A 17830-nucleotide genomic window follows, 5' to 3' on the forward strand; every position below is an offset into this window, starting at 1 on the left:
TGTCCTCCACCCTGCACCCCCATGCTGTCCCTCCCTGGGGGCCTTGGCTCTGCCCCCACATGCCCTGCCTTATCCCAGAGCCCCAGCCCCCATGTACGCCCTACCTCTATTGCAACATCCACCACATTGTATTTGTCACCAGGGCCAGTGTTGGGGGTCTTTGGGGTCCCAGTGTGACAAACACCTAGTGGACTGGCTGGGACTCAAGGATTTTGTTATCTTTCTGCAATCGAGGAGGTTCATTGGAGTCCAACAACACAATACCATTTAGCCTGTATGCCTATTTTTGTTTGTTTTGCTTTGTTTTCCCTGATGTTTCTTTGTTCAAGTCATACATGAACATGGCTAAATGTGCAGGCAGTACCGAAGAATAAGCAGGGAAAAGGAATGCCGCGCCCTGACCCCATCCCCGAGTTTCCTGTCTCAGAAACAGCCCCTCTTCCCCGCTCATGTGTTTTTCCAGAGAGACTGCACAGAAATGAGCACCATATGTAACCTTAAAAATACAAAATACAGCACACCATATGCACGGTTCCACTCCTCGCTTTTTCCCTTTCATATATTGGGGATGATGTGACTTTTGATGTAGGAGAAAAAGACCTTAAGTCTGACGCTTGAAATTATGTAACATCTGACTGGGGAAATAAAATCAAGAGGGCCCTGATTAAGCAGGGGATGCCATCTTCCTCAAATGTCCAATTAACCTCATTGGACAAAGGTCTCACGAATTGGTGAGGGGGAGGGATGGCAAGGCTGCTAACACATCTGTCACCCTTCTCCTAAGCCAGGGCTCACTGTTCCAGGAAACTTGCCGGTTTCCAAGGTCCAAAATGGTCAAACAAGTTCAGGCATGGTGGCTCATGACTGTAATCCTAGCACTTTGGGAGGCCAAGGTGGGCCGATTGCCTGAGCTCAGGAGTTCGAGACCAGCCTGGCCAACATGGCGAAACTCCGTCTCTACTAAAAATACAAAAAATTAGCCAGGCGTGGTGGGTACACTCCTGTAGCCAGCTACTGGGAGGCTAAGGCACAACAATCGCTTGAACCCGGGAGGTGGAGGTTGCAGTGAGCTGAGATCGTGCCACTGCACTCCAGCCTGGGCGACAGAGTGAGACTCTGTCAAAGAAAAAAAAAAAAGGTCAAGCAAGTCATAAATTGGCTTATTCCGGAGGGAGAGGCTCATCCTTCTGTCCCATAGAGCCATCGTCTCTGCTGCCTACCAGCTGTGGGACCTCGAGCAGGCTACTTACCTTTAGTTTCCTTATGTGTAAAATACAGATAATAAGAGAATCAACCTCATAGGTAAAGTTTAAATAAGGTGATGGGTGTAAACCATGGAGGATGTGCCTGATGCCTAGTAATCCCTCGATAAATTAAATTCCCTTACTTCTGTCCCAAAGTACTGCAAGCTCTGACAGCCCACATGGCTGGGACAAGAACCCTGGCTGCTGGAGCTTGGGACTCCATGCTGGCTGGGGGAGGAATGGGAGGGAGGACCAGACACTAAATGAGTCTGTCCATGGCTCTGACTTGGTCCTGACACCCTGCAGCTTCCTCCCAACAAGACATCCCTCCACTCCTGTCCAGGAGCAGATTACTGGAGCCACAGGCATCTGCCAGCTCTGATTCTGGCCAAGTTCTGCCAGGCAAGAGGGCACAGAGCAGGGCATGTCTCACCGCACATAACCTCATGGAGCTGCAAACATCCTCCTGTCCCTTGGGTCACCTGGCCTGGCCTGGGCAAGGAACTCTGGTGGCCTTTTGGGGAAAAGGAATGTCCCCTGGTCATAGGCACCCTTTTAGCCTTGGCTTTGTCCAAAAAGTCTAAAGCTTGGTTGGGTGTGGTGGCTGATGCCTGTAATCCCAGCATTTTGGGAGGGGAGGCTGAGGTGGGAGGATCACTTGAACCCGGGAGTTTGAGACCAGCCTGGGTAACATGGCAAGACCCCATCTGAACAAAAAATTTAAAAAATTAGCTGTGCATGGTGGTGCATGCCTTTAGTCCCAGCTACTCAGAAGGCTGAGGCAGGAGAATCACTTGAGCCTGGAAAGTCGAGGCTGCAGTGAGCTGTGATCGTACCACTGCACTCCAGCTTGGGAAACAGAGCAAGACCTTTTGTCAAAAACAAAACAAAACAAAACAAAAAACAAATGAACAAAAAAGAGTCTAAACCTTGATATGCATTGGAATCCCAGGGAACCGGTTACCATGGCGATTCCCAGGTCCCAGTCTCCCAGAGTCTGTCTAAAGGGTCTACGGCCAGGGCGCAGGAACCTGCAATTTCAACAAGTCCCCCAGTTGATTCCAAGGCACATGATCTGAGGCCCAGATTTGAAATCACTCTCCTAGTCCCCCTTGGTGAGGAGAGGTGTAGCATGGTAGCAAGGACCAGGCTCACTTTGGAGCCATAGTCTCTGCCGCCTACCAGCTGTGGGACCTCGAGCAGGCTACTTACCTTTAGTTTCCTTATGTGTAAAATACAGATAATAAGAGAATCAACCTCATAGGTAAAGTTTAAATAAGGTGATGGGTGTAAACCATGGACGATGTGCCTGATGCCTAGTAAGCCCTCGATTAATTAAATTCCCTTACTTGTATATTTGCATTAACAGGGCTTGCTCTGTTAAAGGGTAGGCTGCTTTACGTCTGGGTGTACGTGTTGCTCAAGCTTAGTTATTCAGAATGAATTTTTGCCACACAAGGCATCATGCCAGGGTTCCGTTTCTTTGTCATTCGCCACTGCAAATATTTTGGCAAGTAAGCCTGAGGATGGAGACGCCCCTGCTTCCAGTCTTTGTGACATCCTCTTCCTTGTCAACACCACTTTCCTGCCACAAATACAGAAATCCTCCCCCGGTGACCTTCACCCTGACCCTGCTGGGAGTGGGGTGGGTGAAGGGAGCTCCTGCAATTCAGCAACCCTGCTCCTCTCTTTTGGGCTAGAGAGGGCAAATGTAAAGAGTAGTTGCCAAACCAGGAAAGGGTGACAAACTGGGGGCCACATCCCTCGCCCCTCCTGGAAAGGGGAAAGGCACCCAGCCCAGGCAGGCGTGAGGGTGGAAAGCAGGGCCGCTGAGAGAGGCTCACATCTGCATCAGCTGCTCAGTCTCCTGATCGGGGCGGGCTTCCACCTGAATGATCCTGAAGGAGCCAGCAACCCCTTGTCACTTGGGTCATATTTCAAAGGAGGAGCAGGTCCCCACAGCCCCCAAGACCCTGGCAACAGTAGTGTCAATCTTTGGGATTCAGGGAAGCTACTGAGATTAAGTCAAAATAAGGGAATTTGAGGAAACAGGAATCTATGGATGCAGGTTTGTGCGTGTGTACATGCACACACACACACACACACTCACACACTCAGCCCTTTCCCAAGGGTCTCCCTGCCTGGCACATATTCCTTGGCCTGCTCAGCTTCTGGCCGGGTGGCACCAGCCCATGTCCCTGCCTCAAATGTGCCCTCTGATGGCAGGTGGGAGGAGGCTGGTCATTTGCAGAAACTCCTTCTGCTGCCCGTGTATGCTCTAGGAAACTCTACCACCAAATACCCTGGGAGTTTTATTTTTCCGAGTTATCGTTACTTTGAGATTCCCGCTCCTGAGATCTTTTCACAGTTTCATAGAGGCTAGAGCTGAAAATATCCTTAAAGGTAATGATAAGTAATGGCTGCCATTTGCCAAGGGCTGCTCTGTGCCAGGCTGTGTGCTAAGAGGCTGTCGCATGGGCCATCTCACTGAATTCCAACCACAGCACTGAGGTGGAGTCTGATGTCATCTCCATTTTATAGATGAGGAGAGTGAGGCCCAGAGAAGTTAAACAACTTGCCCAAGGTCACACAGCTGGGAAGTAGTGACCAGCTGGGAAGGGTGACTCATCCATTAGGCACAGCAGGCACCGTGCCTAGGGCCCATGGAAATGTGTTAATTTCCTTCAGAATCAGAAAGAAAAACATGAACTTTGGGGATGAAGAAAAAATTAACATAGTAATAATAACATGTTTGTCTTCATACCAATGTAGTTGTAAAACATAATTTTTAATATTTTTTATGGGGGAAAGGATCCATAAAGGCAAAGGTGCCTAACGCCCATGAAAGTCACAATGGGGCCCGGGTGGAGGCAGAATTAAAATCCCGGTCTGTCTGCCTTCAAAGTTCGTGTTCTTTTCAGTCTAGTCTAATCCCGTTTACAGGTGAGGAAACTGAGGTCCAAGGCCACACAGCAAATGGCAGAGCCAGGTAGAGAGCTCAGGTTTCCAGTGAGCCAACCACCATGGCGTGTGGTCCGACAGCACCACCCGGTGGCCTTTTAGGGAACTTACCTTTAGCCCAGAGGTGAACCTAGAAAGAGGAAGGGCTCAGACAGGTCCAGACACCTGCAGGAAACCTCCACAAGCCAGCCTGCACTTGGGCTCCACACTCAGCAGTGGTGGAGCCAGGCCAGGGAGCCAACTTCACACTCGCTCTAGACTGTCGTTGGAATTCATACATCTCAGCACACACACACACACACACACACACACACCCCTCCCAGGGTAAAAGTATCATCTCCCAGAGTTAATATCTGTAAAGTTCTTAGACCAGTCTGGTCCAATAGGAATATAATATAAGCCAAAATGTAATTTGAAATTTTCTGGTAGCCATATTTTAAGAAGTAAAAGAAATAAATGAAATTAAATTTAATATAGTTAATATTTTATTTAACACAGAAATCAGCAAACTATACAGCCTGTGGGTGAAATCTGGCCCATCATCTGTTTTGTTTTTTGTTTTTCTGTTTGTTTGTTTTGTTTTTTTTTGAGACGGAGTCTGCTCTGTTACCCAGGCTGGAGTGCAGTGGTGCGATCTTGGCTCACTGCCAGTTCCGCCTTCCGGGTTCACGCCATTCTCCTGCCTCAGCCTCCCGAGTAGCTGGGACTACAGGCCCCGCCACCACGCCCGGCTAATTTTTTCTATTTTTAGTAGAGATGGGGTTTCACCGTGTTAGCCAGGATGGTCTCGATCTGCTGACCTCGTGATCCCCCCGCCTCGGCCTCCCAAAGTGCTGGGATTACAGGCGTGAGCCACCGCTCCCGGTCGCATCTGTGTTTTTAAAATAAAGTTTTATTGGAACCAGCCACACCCATTTGTTTTTGTATTGTCTATGTTTGATTTTGCACTGCAGTGGCAAAGTTGAGTAGTTGCATAGTTGAAACCAGGTGATCCACAAAGTTGAAAATTCTTACTATCCAGTCCTTTACAGGGAAAGTTTGTCAACCTCTGATTTAGCGCAATCTATCCAAGTATGGTCATTTCAACATATAATTCAATATAAAAATTATTAATGAGAAATTTTATGTTTCATTATACTAAACTTTAAAATTCAGTGTGTGTTTTATACTTACAGTGCATCACAATTTGGAAAAGACTCATTGCAAATGCTCAAGGGACATGTGGTTTGATCATGACTACCGAACTGGACGGTGCAAGGCTTAGAAAAATGCCTGCAGATATGAAACAAGTGTTCATTAAATACCTAAATAAACTCCCCACCAGCCTTTCTTAACTGGCTTCCCAGAAAGAATTGAGCCCTAAGATTGGGGGACAGCCCCTGTTTATAATGAATCAACTTCTTTCCCATGCCTGTAGAATGGTGTCATTCCTGGGAGGACTGAGGAAAGAGTCACTGGCGTCATTTTCTGTAGGGTTTCGTTTATTCACAGAATCCCAGTTGAGAAAGGCTGCAGCCAGTCTTTTTCTAAGGAGCTTGAAGACTTCCTGCTGATAAAAATAATTATTATTATTAATATAAATCACATGTATAGAGCCAGGCACTGTGCTAAGGTCTTTCTAAGCATTGTTTCAATGACAGAAATGACAGTGGCCTCCCTCAGGAAGCTTCCTCTGTGCACCAAAGTTGTCCGCTGTCCCCCATACAGCCCTTCTCACTATGTTCTGTGAGCTCCAAGATCTGACCTCTCATTCCCCAGGAGATCAACCTAGGCCCGGCCCACAGGAGCTGCTGGATCAATATTTGTTGCATTCAATCAAATAACTCTAGAGAACCCAGGGGTCATTTGGTGTTTGATTAAACCCGGCAGGTGTTTTTCCAGCAGCCCTGGTGTGCAAGGCTGTTATGCACGTCTCAGGGGAATCCATTCCCGTACTGATGCTCGCTCGCGTTCCCAAGATTGCTAAGGGAAAACCAGGCAAGATAGTTGCATTCGCAGTTTTAAGTGGTCTAGCTCCTCTGTGATGATATTCAGGCTAAGAGGCAGACCACTAGAGACCGGGGAAGAGTGATTCGTTTGCCCAGTGCTTTCTCTGTCCAGCCTGAGGAACTGCCCTTTTGTCCAGGTAAGGAGGAAAGTGTACCACAATATCCTGGTTGAACAAGACCTGCCCATGAGCATTTTGGTTTTGAAAGAGCTGTGTGCAGGGATGACTATTTGAATTCCCTACCTGCCCGAGGCCTTCTAAGCAATTAAATTCTGTGGGCACCAACATCAGATGGGTCCATGGACAATCATTTGACATGTCCGGGATTCTGCAAGAGAACTGTTTCCGAGAGAAGGAGGGAGGCCCATCAAGATAATAAGAGTAACCAAGGTTTAGCTGTCAGAAGGGAGGTGGTATGGAATGAATTGTTCCTCCCAAAAGATGATTTATTTATTTATTTTTGAGACAGAGTCTTGCTCTGTCGCCCAGGCTGGAGTGCAGTGGCGCGATCTTGGCTCACTACAATCTCTGCCTCCCAGGTTCAGGCGATTCTCCTGCCTCAGCCTCCCGAGTAGCTGGGATTACAGGCACGTGCCATCACGCCTGGCTACTTTTTGTATTTTTAGTAGAGATAGGGTTTCACGATGTTGGCCAGGCTGGTCTACAACTCCTGACTTCAGGGGATCTGCCCACCTCGGCCTCCCAAAGTGCTGAGATTACAGGCATGAGCCACTGCGCCCAGCCCCCAAAATATTTTTTTAAGTTTTTTTTTTTTTTTCACGTTCTAACTGCCGGTGCCACCTCATTTGGCAATAGGACTACTGCAAATGTAATTCGTTGAGATGAGGACATACTGGAGTGCGTGGGCCCCTAATCCAATATGATTGATGGCCTTCTAAGGAGACAGCCATGGGAAGCCAGAGGGACACACAGGTAGACAGCCACGTGACGAGGAAGGCAGAGTCCGGAGTGCTGCAGCTGGAAGCTGAGGAAGGCCAAGGATGCCGACCGCCACCAGAAGCCAGGAGGGGCGAGAAAGTGTTGGTCCCTATAGGTTTCAGAGACAGCACGACCCTGCCCACAGCTTGATCTGACTTCTAGCCTCCAAAAATATGAGATCGCCAATTTCTGTTGTTTTAAGCTGCTAAGTTTGGGGTACTTTATTATGGCAACCCTAAGAAACTGATACAGGGTGGCGCTTGGAGTTTAGCATGGTGGCTGCACAAGACGCGTAGGCCACTGTGGTACCCTTTCTCCTCTTCCTGCTGAGCGCGTGGCTACATGAATCAACCCAGCCCTCTCACCTCTAGGAGTCATGTGACTTGTTCTCACCAGCAGAATGGGAGAGGACGTGACATTGCTTAGCTCCAGGCCAAGGCGGTTCAGAGCGGGTGGATTCTCTCCACGCTCAGTCTCTCTCCCCTTGCCCTGGCTGGATGTAGAGGACTCAGGGGAGGGCTGTGAGGCCCCAGGGGATGGCAGAGCTACCAAGTGGGAGAAGCCTGGGTCCCCAGATCAGCAGATGGAGGGTCACCTACCCAACATCAGATTGGATGGCCATGGAGGAAAGACATCTTTACTGGTTTAAGCAACTAGGACTCAGGGGCTGTTCGTTGTAGCAGTGAGGCAACCCCGACTAACACAGGTTCTGAGGGATGAGAGAAGCGCTAAGCAAAAACGTAAATTACTTCTTCCCTAAACTGTGGGACACATTGGCACTAAGCAACCCTGCTATGGATCCCTTCAACAGAATGCAGAGAATTAAAAAGCAGGGAGATATTCTCTCCCCTTAGCACCTGAAGGATTTAGCAAGCCCTCTCCTGCCCTAGGTCTGCTGATGGAGCACTTGGACACCCCACTGTTTCCCCCCAGGAAAGCAGCCCTCATGTCCATGTCTTGCCAATGATGGCAGGGGCGGAGGCAGCCCTACAAGGAGCTGAGGTCCTTGGAGGCAGACAGAGCTGGCAGGGAGGGCCACCAATTGTCCGGACCCCACCTTAGTCACTCTCGTGCCTACCCATCCACAGCGAGGCGGCGGGGCTTGACAGCTGCATAGCAAGGCTGAGCCTGGCCGGAGGGTCCCAATGGGCCATGGGCACAGGAGGGGAGCAGCTCTGGGGACCCTTCCCCATGTGGGCTCACGTGAGCTGGTCTGTTCGCTGTGGGAAATGGAAGATGTCACTTTTGGTGTAAAGCACCTTTGTGATGGACTGGACCTTAGCGTAAGCTGGAACCTTGATGTGCTTCATAGCGTCCCCTGCAACACAGCAGAGGCTGGAGAGAGTGAGGGTCACCTTCCTCCTGCCACATTACTCCAGCCCACAGGGCTGAGGGCCAGCAGGAACACACTGCTAGAGCTGCTTCAGTTGTTAAAACAGTGCAACATTTCTGTGCCACCTAGGACCAGCCATGCCTTCTTAGGGCCCTTGACCCCTATCTTAGGACCCTCAGACCTTCCTATGACCTCACACCCAAAGGGTAATGCCTGGCATAGCACGGAGACCTCGACACCCCACCTTGGCAGCACCACCAGGGTCTGTCCTGATAGGGGGGCAATTCCAATGAACTATTCTGACCCCACCCCACCCCAAGCTCACTTACCCACATCCCATTTCTCCCATTGTCCCTGGATACCCCACCCATACCAGTGCTCCACAGGAGGCACGTGAGGGCTGCTCAAGGCTGAACTAGCTCCCCACATGCCCATACGCTGCAAATCCTGCCTGTTGAATCACCGCCACCACCACCAACAGTACTAATAATACCAGCTACCATTTGTAAGTGGCATCCTGCATTTTTATTTGCTAGATCAGGCAACCCTATGACTGGCACTGACTTCACAGGCAGCGGACACAGACGCATGGGCCGGAGCAGGAGGGGACTGGGAGGATGCTGTGTGGCGCCTCAATTGAGACCTGCTCTGTGGATGAGTCCTGTGGAGTAGATACTGTAATACCTAGGACTCTGCTCAAATGCTCCCTCCCAGCAGACCTTTCCTGACCACCCTGTTTACCAGAGCAGCCTCTTCTCCTCCTCCTCCTTCTTCTTCTTCCTCTTCTTCTCCTCCTTCTGTCCTCCTTCTCCTCCTTCTTCTCTTCTTCTCTTCCCCTTTCTTCTTCCCCTCCTCCTTCCTCCCTCCTCCCCTCCCCTCTCCCTTCCTCCTCCTCTTCTCCTCTTCCTCTCTTTCTCCTTCTCCTTCTTCTTTTCTTCTTCCTTTTTTGATACAAGGTCTTGCTCTGTTGCCCAAGGTAGAGTGCAGTGGCACAATCTTTGCTCACTGCAGCCTCAAACTCTCGGGCTGAAGCAATGATCCCACCTCAGCCTCCCAAGTAGCTGGGACTACAGTTGCACATGACTGTGCCTGGTTAATTTTTAAATTTTTTTGTGGAAATGGCGTCTCACTATATTGCTCAGGCTGGTCTCAAAGTCCTGGGCTCAAGCGATTCTCTTTTCTCGACCTCCCAAAGCACTGGGATTACAGGCGTGAGCCACCATACCTGGCCATCTTCTTCTAACTTATCTCCTTCTATAGCCTTGACCTCGAGGTATGGTCCATGGACCAGCAGCAGCAGCACCATCTGGGAGCTTGTTAGAAATGCAGAATTTCTCCCATCGCTACCCACTCCCTGACGCAGTCAGAACCTGCATTTTGCCAAGACTCCAGCTGATTCCTGTGCATAGGAAAGATGGAAAAGTGCTGCTCTGTAGCAGTGTGGACCATGGCCGGACACTACATCATTTATCTGTTTGTCTACCTTTGGTGAGGGCAGGGATCATGTCTGTCTTGTTCTCTGCAGTATGCCTAGGGACAAAATGTGTAAGTGTCTGACACATATCAGGTGCCCAATAGACACTTGTTAAATGATTGACTGACTGAATGAATGAGCCAGAAATCAAATCCAGCCTCCTAATTACACTGAGTCACAATTCTGTGCTTGTTTGTTCAGCAACTCATTTCCAGATTGAGCTATTGAGCTGGGATTCAGTAACTCCAGATCTTCTCTCCATTCTGAAAGATGGAATCACATTGGGTTCCTACCTCACAGGGGGTTTGTGAGGACAGTTCCTATTCCGAGTGCTTTCCCACTTGATTTCCCCAAAACTCCATGACACAGGAAGGCACATACTAGGTTATTCTCATTTTTCAGATGTGAACATTGAGGCCCAGAGAAGTTGAGGCTCTTGCCTGAGGTCACACAACGCAGAAGTGGTAGAACCAGGATTTGAACTCGTACCTCCTGATTCCAAATCAAGTTCTCATCCCTAGTCCATGTTCATTCATTTGCTCATTCATTCCACAGTCAAGTACCAGCCCCAGGCTGGGAGCTGGGAGGGCATGAACAAAGTTAACTAAGAAGTCTTGGAACCCAAAGGGCTCCCCAGGTCAGATGGATATATAAGGAATGGTGATTCTGTGCACCCAGTGCTTCTGTGGACTCAAAAACCTGCAGAAGCATGAAGGTGGGCTCAAGTAATCTGCTTGGAGGCATCTCAGAAGACTTCCCAGAGGAGGTGATGTGTGAAAATTCATCAGGGTGGGGCAGGAGGAGGAGCATCCCAAGTGGAGAGACCAGAGCATGCAAAGGCCTGTAAATATGAAGGTGCCTAAGCACATCCCCAAGGTCTACGTGCTAAGGGGAAGGTGATCCAGGTCCATGAGCCAGGAGTGAGGGGTGGTGAAGGATGAGGCTGGGGAGAGAGGCCGGGCCTGCCTGCCAGAGGCCTGGAATGGCAAGATGGTGGTGGCCCTTACCCATGTGCCAGCTGTACTCCCAGGATGACATGACTGGGTACTGGAACTTCTCCTTGGGCTTCAGCCGATGCCGTGTCTGGAGGTCCAGGGCCTGGCCTTGGCCATCGTGGGAGATGCCTGAGAAGAGCAGCTGCAGGATTCTTGGGGGCACCTGCCTCATTTCTAAGCCCTCTGGCCTGGTCTGGCCTGCTGGCCCCTGAGTTGCTTTTCTGGCCTCCCAGACTCTGTCTCCCTTGGGTGGGGAGTCCTGGACACCCAATCCCTTGGACAGCTGGTTCTGGGTCCCCTTGGTCTCTGGCCATCCAACCTGTACCTCCTTGCTATCATGGGAGCTGGTGGCAGGCACTGGACCTGGATGGGGCCTGCTGGAGCTGCTTCCTGGGCATGGTCCCCTCCCTTAGGTTCTTGTGGCCATAGTTGATCTTCCAGGCAACTCGGGTGGCGGCCTCCTTTTGGATGCACTCCTTCCAGCAGGCCTGGTTCTAGGCGGTCCCCAGCTCCCTCATGGCAGAGGCAGGGAGAGGTGGAGGAGGGAAGAATGGCTCTTCCCACAGCTCTGCAGCCTGTGTTTGGGCTCCCAGCGCCTCATCTCCAAGGATATATGCAGCCAATGAGGGCTGGGTTGCCAAGGCCCTGACAGAGAGGAGAGGCTGGGTTGCCCTGGGGGACTTGGGGGGTCCCACAGGCAGAAGAACAGATCAGGCTGGAAAAGGGTGCAGAGCCTGGCCACAACCCACCCAGGGTGCCTGTCCTTCCCCCGAGGGACGGGCCCAGGCCTTTACCTTCACACGCACAGGGCCCTTCACACGCACAGCACGGGGTGCTGCAGCCTCTATTCCATTCAGCAAACTCCGATGCACACCTTCTATGTGCCAGGCACCCAAAGGGGTCCAAAAAGAGGCCCAGTCTTTCCTGGCCTCAGGGAGCGCTGGACACACAGCCAGGAGTTTCCAGGGCAACTCTAGAGTCCAACTCCTCAGATACGCAGCTCTGTCCCTTGCTAGTGGAATGGCCTCCTCTGTACCGCAGGGTGAGAGTGGGAACTACCCTTAGTATTGGGAGAATGACATTAGACCAGCGTAAAGAACACTTGGGACAGTGTGTGGCTGGGAGGAAGCGCTCCCTCAACATCAGCTGCAGTCTCACAAGCACCCGTGAGGTGGGTGCTAAGCTGTGTTCTGTGCGCCTTAAACCATCCTCCCCATTAGTAGGCTCTCACGCCCTCCTTTCCCGGTGGGGCAATGGAGGCTTGGAAGCCATGTGACTGCCCCAGGGCACTGTGGCTGGTGTGTACCTACTCCATGCCAGGCCCCGCGCTGGGGACTTTACTGTTACATCACTTAATCTTCACAGTGATTTGCAAACAGGCTGTCTTGCGTCACTCTCACAAATGAGTAAACTGAGGAATCTCTGGGTTTAACCCCAAAACCCACGTCCTTGTGTTACAGACACAAAATTCTCCCGGGAAGTGGGATGGGCACCTGAGAGAGGTGCAGGCAGGGCAGGGCAGGGGAGGGCCCACCCGGTACCTTGGCGGCACCACAAAGTCAGCCTCCTGGATCCTCACACTTTTTGCCTCCCTGACCAGGGAGAAGGAGGCTACCCACAGGGCCCTGGGGCCACTTGCCTCCCACTTTGCTGCATGTACTGTTATATTCATTCGACAAACATCATTAGCTTTTGACCCTGTGCCAGGTACCAAGCCAGGCTCAAAATGTAGATGAGGAAAGACAGAGCCCAGGTACTTCCTGCTGTCAGGGTTTCACCCTCTAGAAGAGAAGGCAGACGTTTAGTCGGGTTGCAGTGAGTAGATCAGGGAAGGCTTCCTGGAAGAGGTGCCCTTTGACTGAGACCTGAACTCTGAACATGAGTTAGCCAGGCAAAACACAGGGGAAGAGTGTTGCAGCCTGGGACCCCCCAGTTAGAAAGGCAAGAAAGGCCACTGCTGTGTAGACTGCCCTCTGGGCCTCAGTCTTTCCATGTGTGAAATGGGCTGTGAGGGAGTTTGGAAAATCTGGGGAAGAAACTCAGGTTAAGTGGAATAGTTGGGCCTGAGATGCCTCCCCGGGGCACGCACAGTAGTGACTGATGAACCTTTCGTGGCAGGCTCCCTGAGCAGGAGCTAAGCACCAGTTAGTCATTCTCACCTGGCGGAGGGCCTACTGTGTGTCCCGGGCTGCAGGTGAACAACACGACAAAACGCCCTGGCCTCGCGGAGCTGATCCTGCCCTACCCTGTAACTTGATGCGGTATCTACTCCTCCAGGGTATCTCCGCGGGCCGAGTCTGGCACATAGTAGGTGCCTGGGAAACGTGCTCAAGGAAATTATACCTAGGCGCACCTCACATTGGCTCTGTTAAGGGGGAACAGTAGGGGTGACGGGTGAAGGGAGGAAAGTCAGGAGTTGCGGGGCTTGCGGAGCGGCGGGACCCTGGAGTCAATCGGTTGCGGGGCGGGGTCTGCTGCTGGAACTCCAGACAGCCTCTCTGCCCCACCCCCGAAACTTCTGCGCTGGAGCACCCAGACTTACCAGCGCAGAAGGGGAGAGGTCGGTGGGTCCCCCTCCTCCCGGCCTGGGAGAGCCCGCGCCTTCCCCAACGCAGGTACTCCGCTCGGGGACGCAGTTCGCGTGTCCAAGGCGACCCCTAGCGGTCACTGCGGCGACGACAACCCAGGCCGCCGTCCTCTCGCCCTGGAGGCCCACAACTTCCCGAGAGGGGAGCAGAGCTGGGACTGTGCAGACAGGCGCTCCCAAGGAGGCCGACGGCCCACTACGAGAGCCTCTTCTGGCTTCTGTTTTCTGTGTCTGGAGTCTTCACGGCTCCGTTCCTAGACAGGTTTACCGGGTTTTAACACAGCCTTGACCATTAATGACTACCTGTGTGACCTTGAGCAAGTCACCGAACCTTTTTTTTTTCTTCTTTTTAGTCTTGCTCTGTTGCCCAGGCTGGAGTGCAATGGCGCGATCTCGACTCACTGCAACCTCTGCCTCCCGGGTTCAAGCAATTCGCCTGTCTCAGCCTCCTGAGTAGCTGGGACTACAGACGCCCATCACCACGCCCGTCTAATTTTTGTACTTTTAGTAGAGGTGGGGTTTCACCATGTTGGGCAGGCTGGTCTTGAACTCCTGACCTCAAGTGATCCACCTGCCTCTGCCTCCCAAAGTGCTGGGATTACAGGTGTGAGCCACCACGACCGACCAGTCACCAAACTTTTCTGAGCCCTGACAAATTCTCCTTTAAAAATGTGATAATAAGACTTGGTGCATAGCTGTAGTGTTACTTACGATGATAATTTTCTTACTCTTAGTTTATTAACTCATTTAAACCCCATCCATCTAACAACCCCCAGGACGGTGTGGGGGCAGCCCTCAGGCCCGTCACTGGCCTAGGCCTGCGCAAAGGGAAAAGGGTGAAGCTCTGAAACCAGGGGACAAGAACAGGCTGGCAAGTGGTCTGGAGCCCTCCTGGGTGCATGTGACTCACCCCTTTCCCCTCCCACCTTTCTAGCCACTCCCTGAAGCCACCAACATCCCACCTCAGACAGAGTTCTGTGGTTGGCCTACCCCACCCCACCCACTCCCACTGATACCACCCAACCCTAATGCCCAGCCCAAGACTCTGTCTGCCACACCACACTGCTTTCCTAGGACTCAGAGCTTAATGTCTTAGTTCCCTTACACCAATAATAGTAATTTCATTAACACTTATCATGTACTGGACACTGTGAAATGCTTTTCATTTCTTTTTTTTTTTTTCTTTTTTCTTTTTTTTTTTTTTTTGAGACAGAGTCTCGGTCTGTCACCCAGGCTAGAGTACAGTGGCATGATCTTGGCTCACCACAACCTCCACTTCCTGGGTTCAAGCAATCCTCCTGCCTCAGCCTCCCAGCTGGGATTACAGGCACATACCATCACATCTGGCTGATTTTTGTATTTTTAGTAGAAATGGGGTTTCACCATGTTGCCCAGGCTGGTCTTGAACGCCTGACCTCAAGTGATCTGCCCACCTTGGCCTCCCAAAGTGCTGGGATTGTAGGAGTGAGCCACCATGCCTGGCCTGAAATCCTCTTTATGTGTATTTTGTCAGTGAGTTCTCAGAACACTCTATGGGGTGGGTCCTGTTACCCCATTTCATTGGAAAGAAAATTGAGGCACAGTTTTCTGTGAAGGATCAGTGACCTGCCTGCCAGAGGTCATGGCAGGGCCAGGATTTGAATCCCCGGCCCAATTTTAGAGCCACCATGCTCAATGGCTTCTCCACTAGCCTCACTTTCCCTAGCTGGGGTGCCCCTTCCAGTCTGCCTTGGGGAGCCAAATCTCTGCAACACTCAGGCAATCCCTCTCTCAACAGCTTTGGGTCGGGGAAGGTTTGCCCAGGCCAGTTGGTGGGTGGATGTGCTGAGCGGGAGGGAGGCAGGGGGAGGTGCCTTTCTGGAGTTCATCTGATTTTAGAATGGCTGTTTCCCATTATTTCCTGGTTTTACAGATGAGAGCAGTGAGGCACAGAGAAGGTGACCGCCTGAGGTATCTCGGTTGGTAAGCAGCAGCGCTGGGCTTGGAATCAGGTTTGAACCTGTGGCATGTGACCTGCTGCTCTCTGAATGCTGCTTCTACACAAGGCTATTCTGCTGCTATGGAGCCTGCTGCTTGTAGCTGGGCCTGAAGCTGGCATTTTCAGGACTTGGTGCTTCTGCTGAGGTTTTCTCCTTCTCCGAATACACCCTGCCGGGGTTCAGCACCAGCTTTGCCCTAAGCACGTCCACTTCCTGGAAAGGGAGGGCAACCCCCGACAGGGAGAGGTGTTCTGGTATCTTGGGAAGGCAGTCAGGGCAGAGGAAGAAACATGGGCAATAAAAGGCTTGCAGATTCTTTCATCTTTGTACTTTGTCCCGGGGAGATAAGCGAGTCCAAAATACAAAACCCCCTTGGATATGTGGATCCGTGCCACAAGTCAGGCTCGTAAATTCTGCATTTCCTGCTTGCTCTCGACAACTCTTGAGGAAGAGAGAAAAAGCGTGTGAGGGGTGTGGAGTGGGTCTCCCTAAATTCCATGCTCATGAGCCGGTCCCCGTGGGCTTGGGGGCTCAGACAAAAGCTTTATCACAAAGCAGAGAAGGATCTCTTTGTTTAGAAAGATTCCTCCCACCATGTGTTTAGGCAGCATCCTTAGGACAAAGCCAGAAAAATAAACTGAATACAGGCTTGCTTGAGCCCTTACTGCCCCCAGTGTGACATTTTTACTTCCTCAAATTATGATTTACTATTGTGAAAAGGAAAAAATGCCTACATAAGATACTCATTTCTGGGAGTTTTCATTTGTGAAATATATGGATTATACAGCCTCTTCCCTCTCCAAGTTAGTGGAGATTTGGAAAGACTCCATCCCTTTCCCTGACTCTACTTCCACAGGGCTGAGAACTGAGGCTAATGGGCACTTCAATTAACAACAACGCTCCCCATTTTCAGTATAAACTTGGCGGGTTGACAAGGATCAAGCACTCATTTTGCCATTAACCTTTATTCTGCAATTTTTTTTTTGTTTGTTCTGAGATGGAATCTCACTCTGTCGCCTAGGCCGGATGGAGTGCAGTAGCGCGATCTCGGCTCACTGCAGCCTCTGCCTCCCAGGTTCAAGCAACTCTCCTGCTTCAGCCTCCTGAGTAGTGCGATTACAGGCATGCATGCACCACAACACCAGCTAATTTTTCTATCTTTAGTAAAGAGGGGGTTTCACCATGTTGGCCAGGCTGATCTGGAGCTCCTGACCTTAGGAGATCACCTGCTCGGCCTCCCAAAGTGCTGGGATTACAGGTGTTAGCCACCGGGCCCGGCTTATTCTGCTAATTTTTAAATCTGTGCAACTTTCAAGGGAAATTAAATCCCTACACACCCTACTTATTTTACACCAAACTCATCAAAATGTGGCTTCAAAGCCCCTTTGAAGTCCCAAAACTAGACATGTGGTCAGGGGGCCCAAGTGTTATAAGTGCATCTGAAACAAAGAAACATGTTAATAAAATGTTTCCTTCTTGGCAGCATCCTGGTGCCTGCCTCCCTGGGTTGCAAAGGAAAATGTGAGGAGGAAGAGGCGGGCTTCTGTGCTTCGAAGTGGGCAGGGCCTGGGAATCTCTGCAGGGCAGCTGCTGTCTGCTTCACCTCCATTGGCCCTGTCCACTCCTAGTAGGAAAGAGGCAAAGTCAATAGTGAAAGTTGGAAAGAAAACACAAAAGTCGGAAAGGACCTGGCACCAGGCTTGTCCGGGGTCAAGTTTCAAAGTTTTCAAGGTGTTTGCACAAACAGCTGGTTTCCATAGCAGCCAAGCCCAGGTGCAGGTAAAGGTTGCCCTGTGCTCCTAGCCATTGATGGATAAAGAGGTGCATCCCACCCTGAGATGGCTTTAATGTAACAGGAGGCAGTGGCTTCTAGTGGGGAAAATTACCCCAGGGCGACATCACCAGCGCCCCCATGCAGGGGACCACCAGGTGTAGCCCGATACCAACAAGCCGCCAGGGGGCAGCCTTGTGCAAGGAACATCACTTCCGGCAGGTGTTGGTCACAGACAGCAGTGATGGAGACTCTGGCAGGTAATTGTTCCTTGCAGCTCCCTGGGGGCTCTTATCTGATCCTCACGACCACCCAGAGAGGTGAGGCAAGGCGACTTCCCCAGGGCCACACAAGGTTGAAGCTCTGGGGTGCCTGACACCAAAGCCCATGCTGTTAATTTACAAATGCTACCTCCCCCAACAGAAAGCCACCGGGCTTCACACTGGAGAAACCAATGGCTGTGCCCTGTGTTCCTCCGTGGGCAAACTGGCATCAAACTGTGGGCCGGTCAGACCCGGGGGAACTGCCCGCCACTGCAGAATCCCAAAGCCCACGGACCT

The sequence above is a fragment of the Theropithecus gelada genome, chromosome 2 (genome assembly GCF_003255815.1).
Source record: "Theropithecus gelada isolate Dixy chromosome 2, Tgel_1.0, whole genome shotgun sequence".
Taxonomy (NCBI): Eukaryota; Metazoa; Chordata; class Mammalia; order Primates; family Cercopithecidae; genus Theropithecus; species Theropithecus gelada.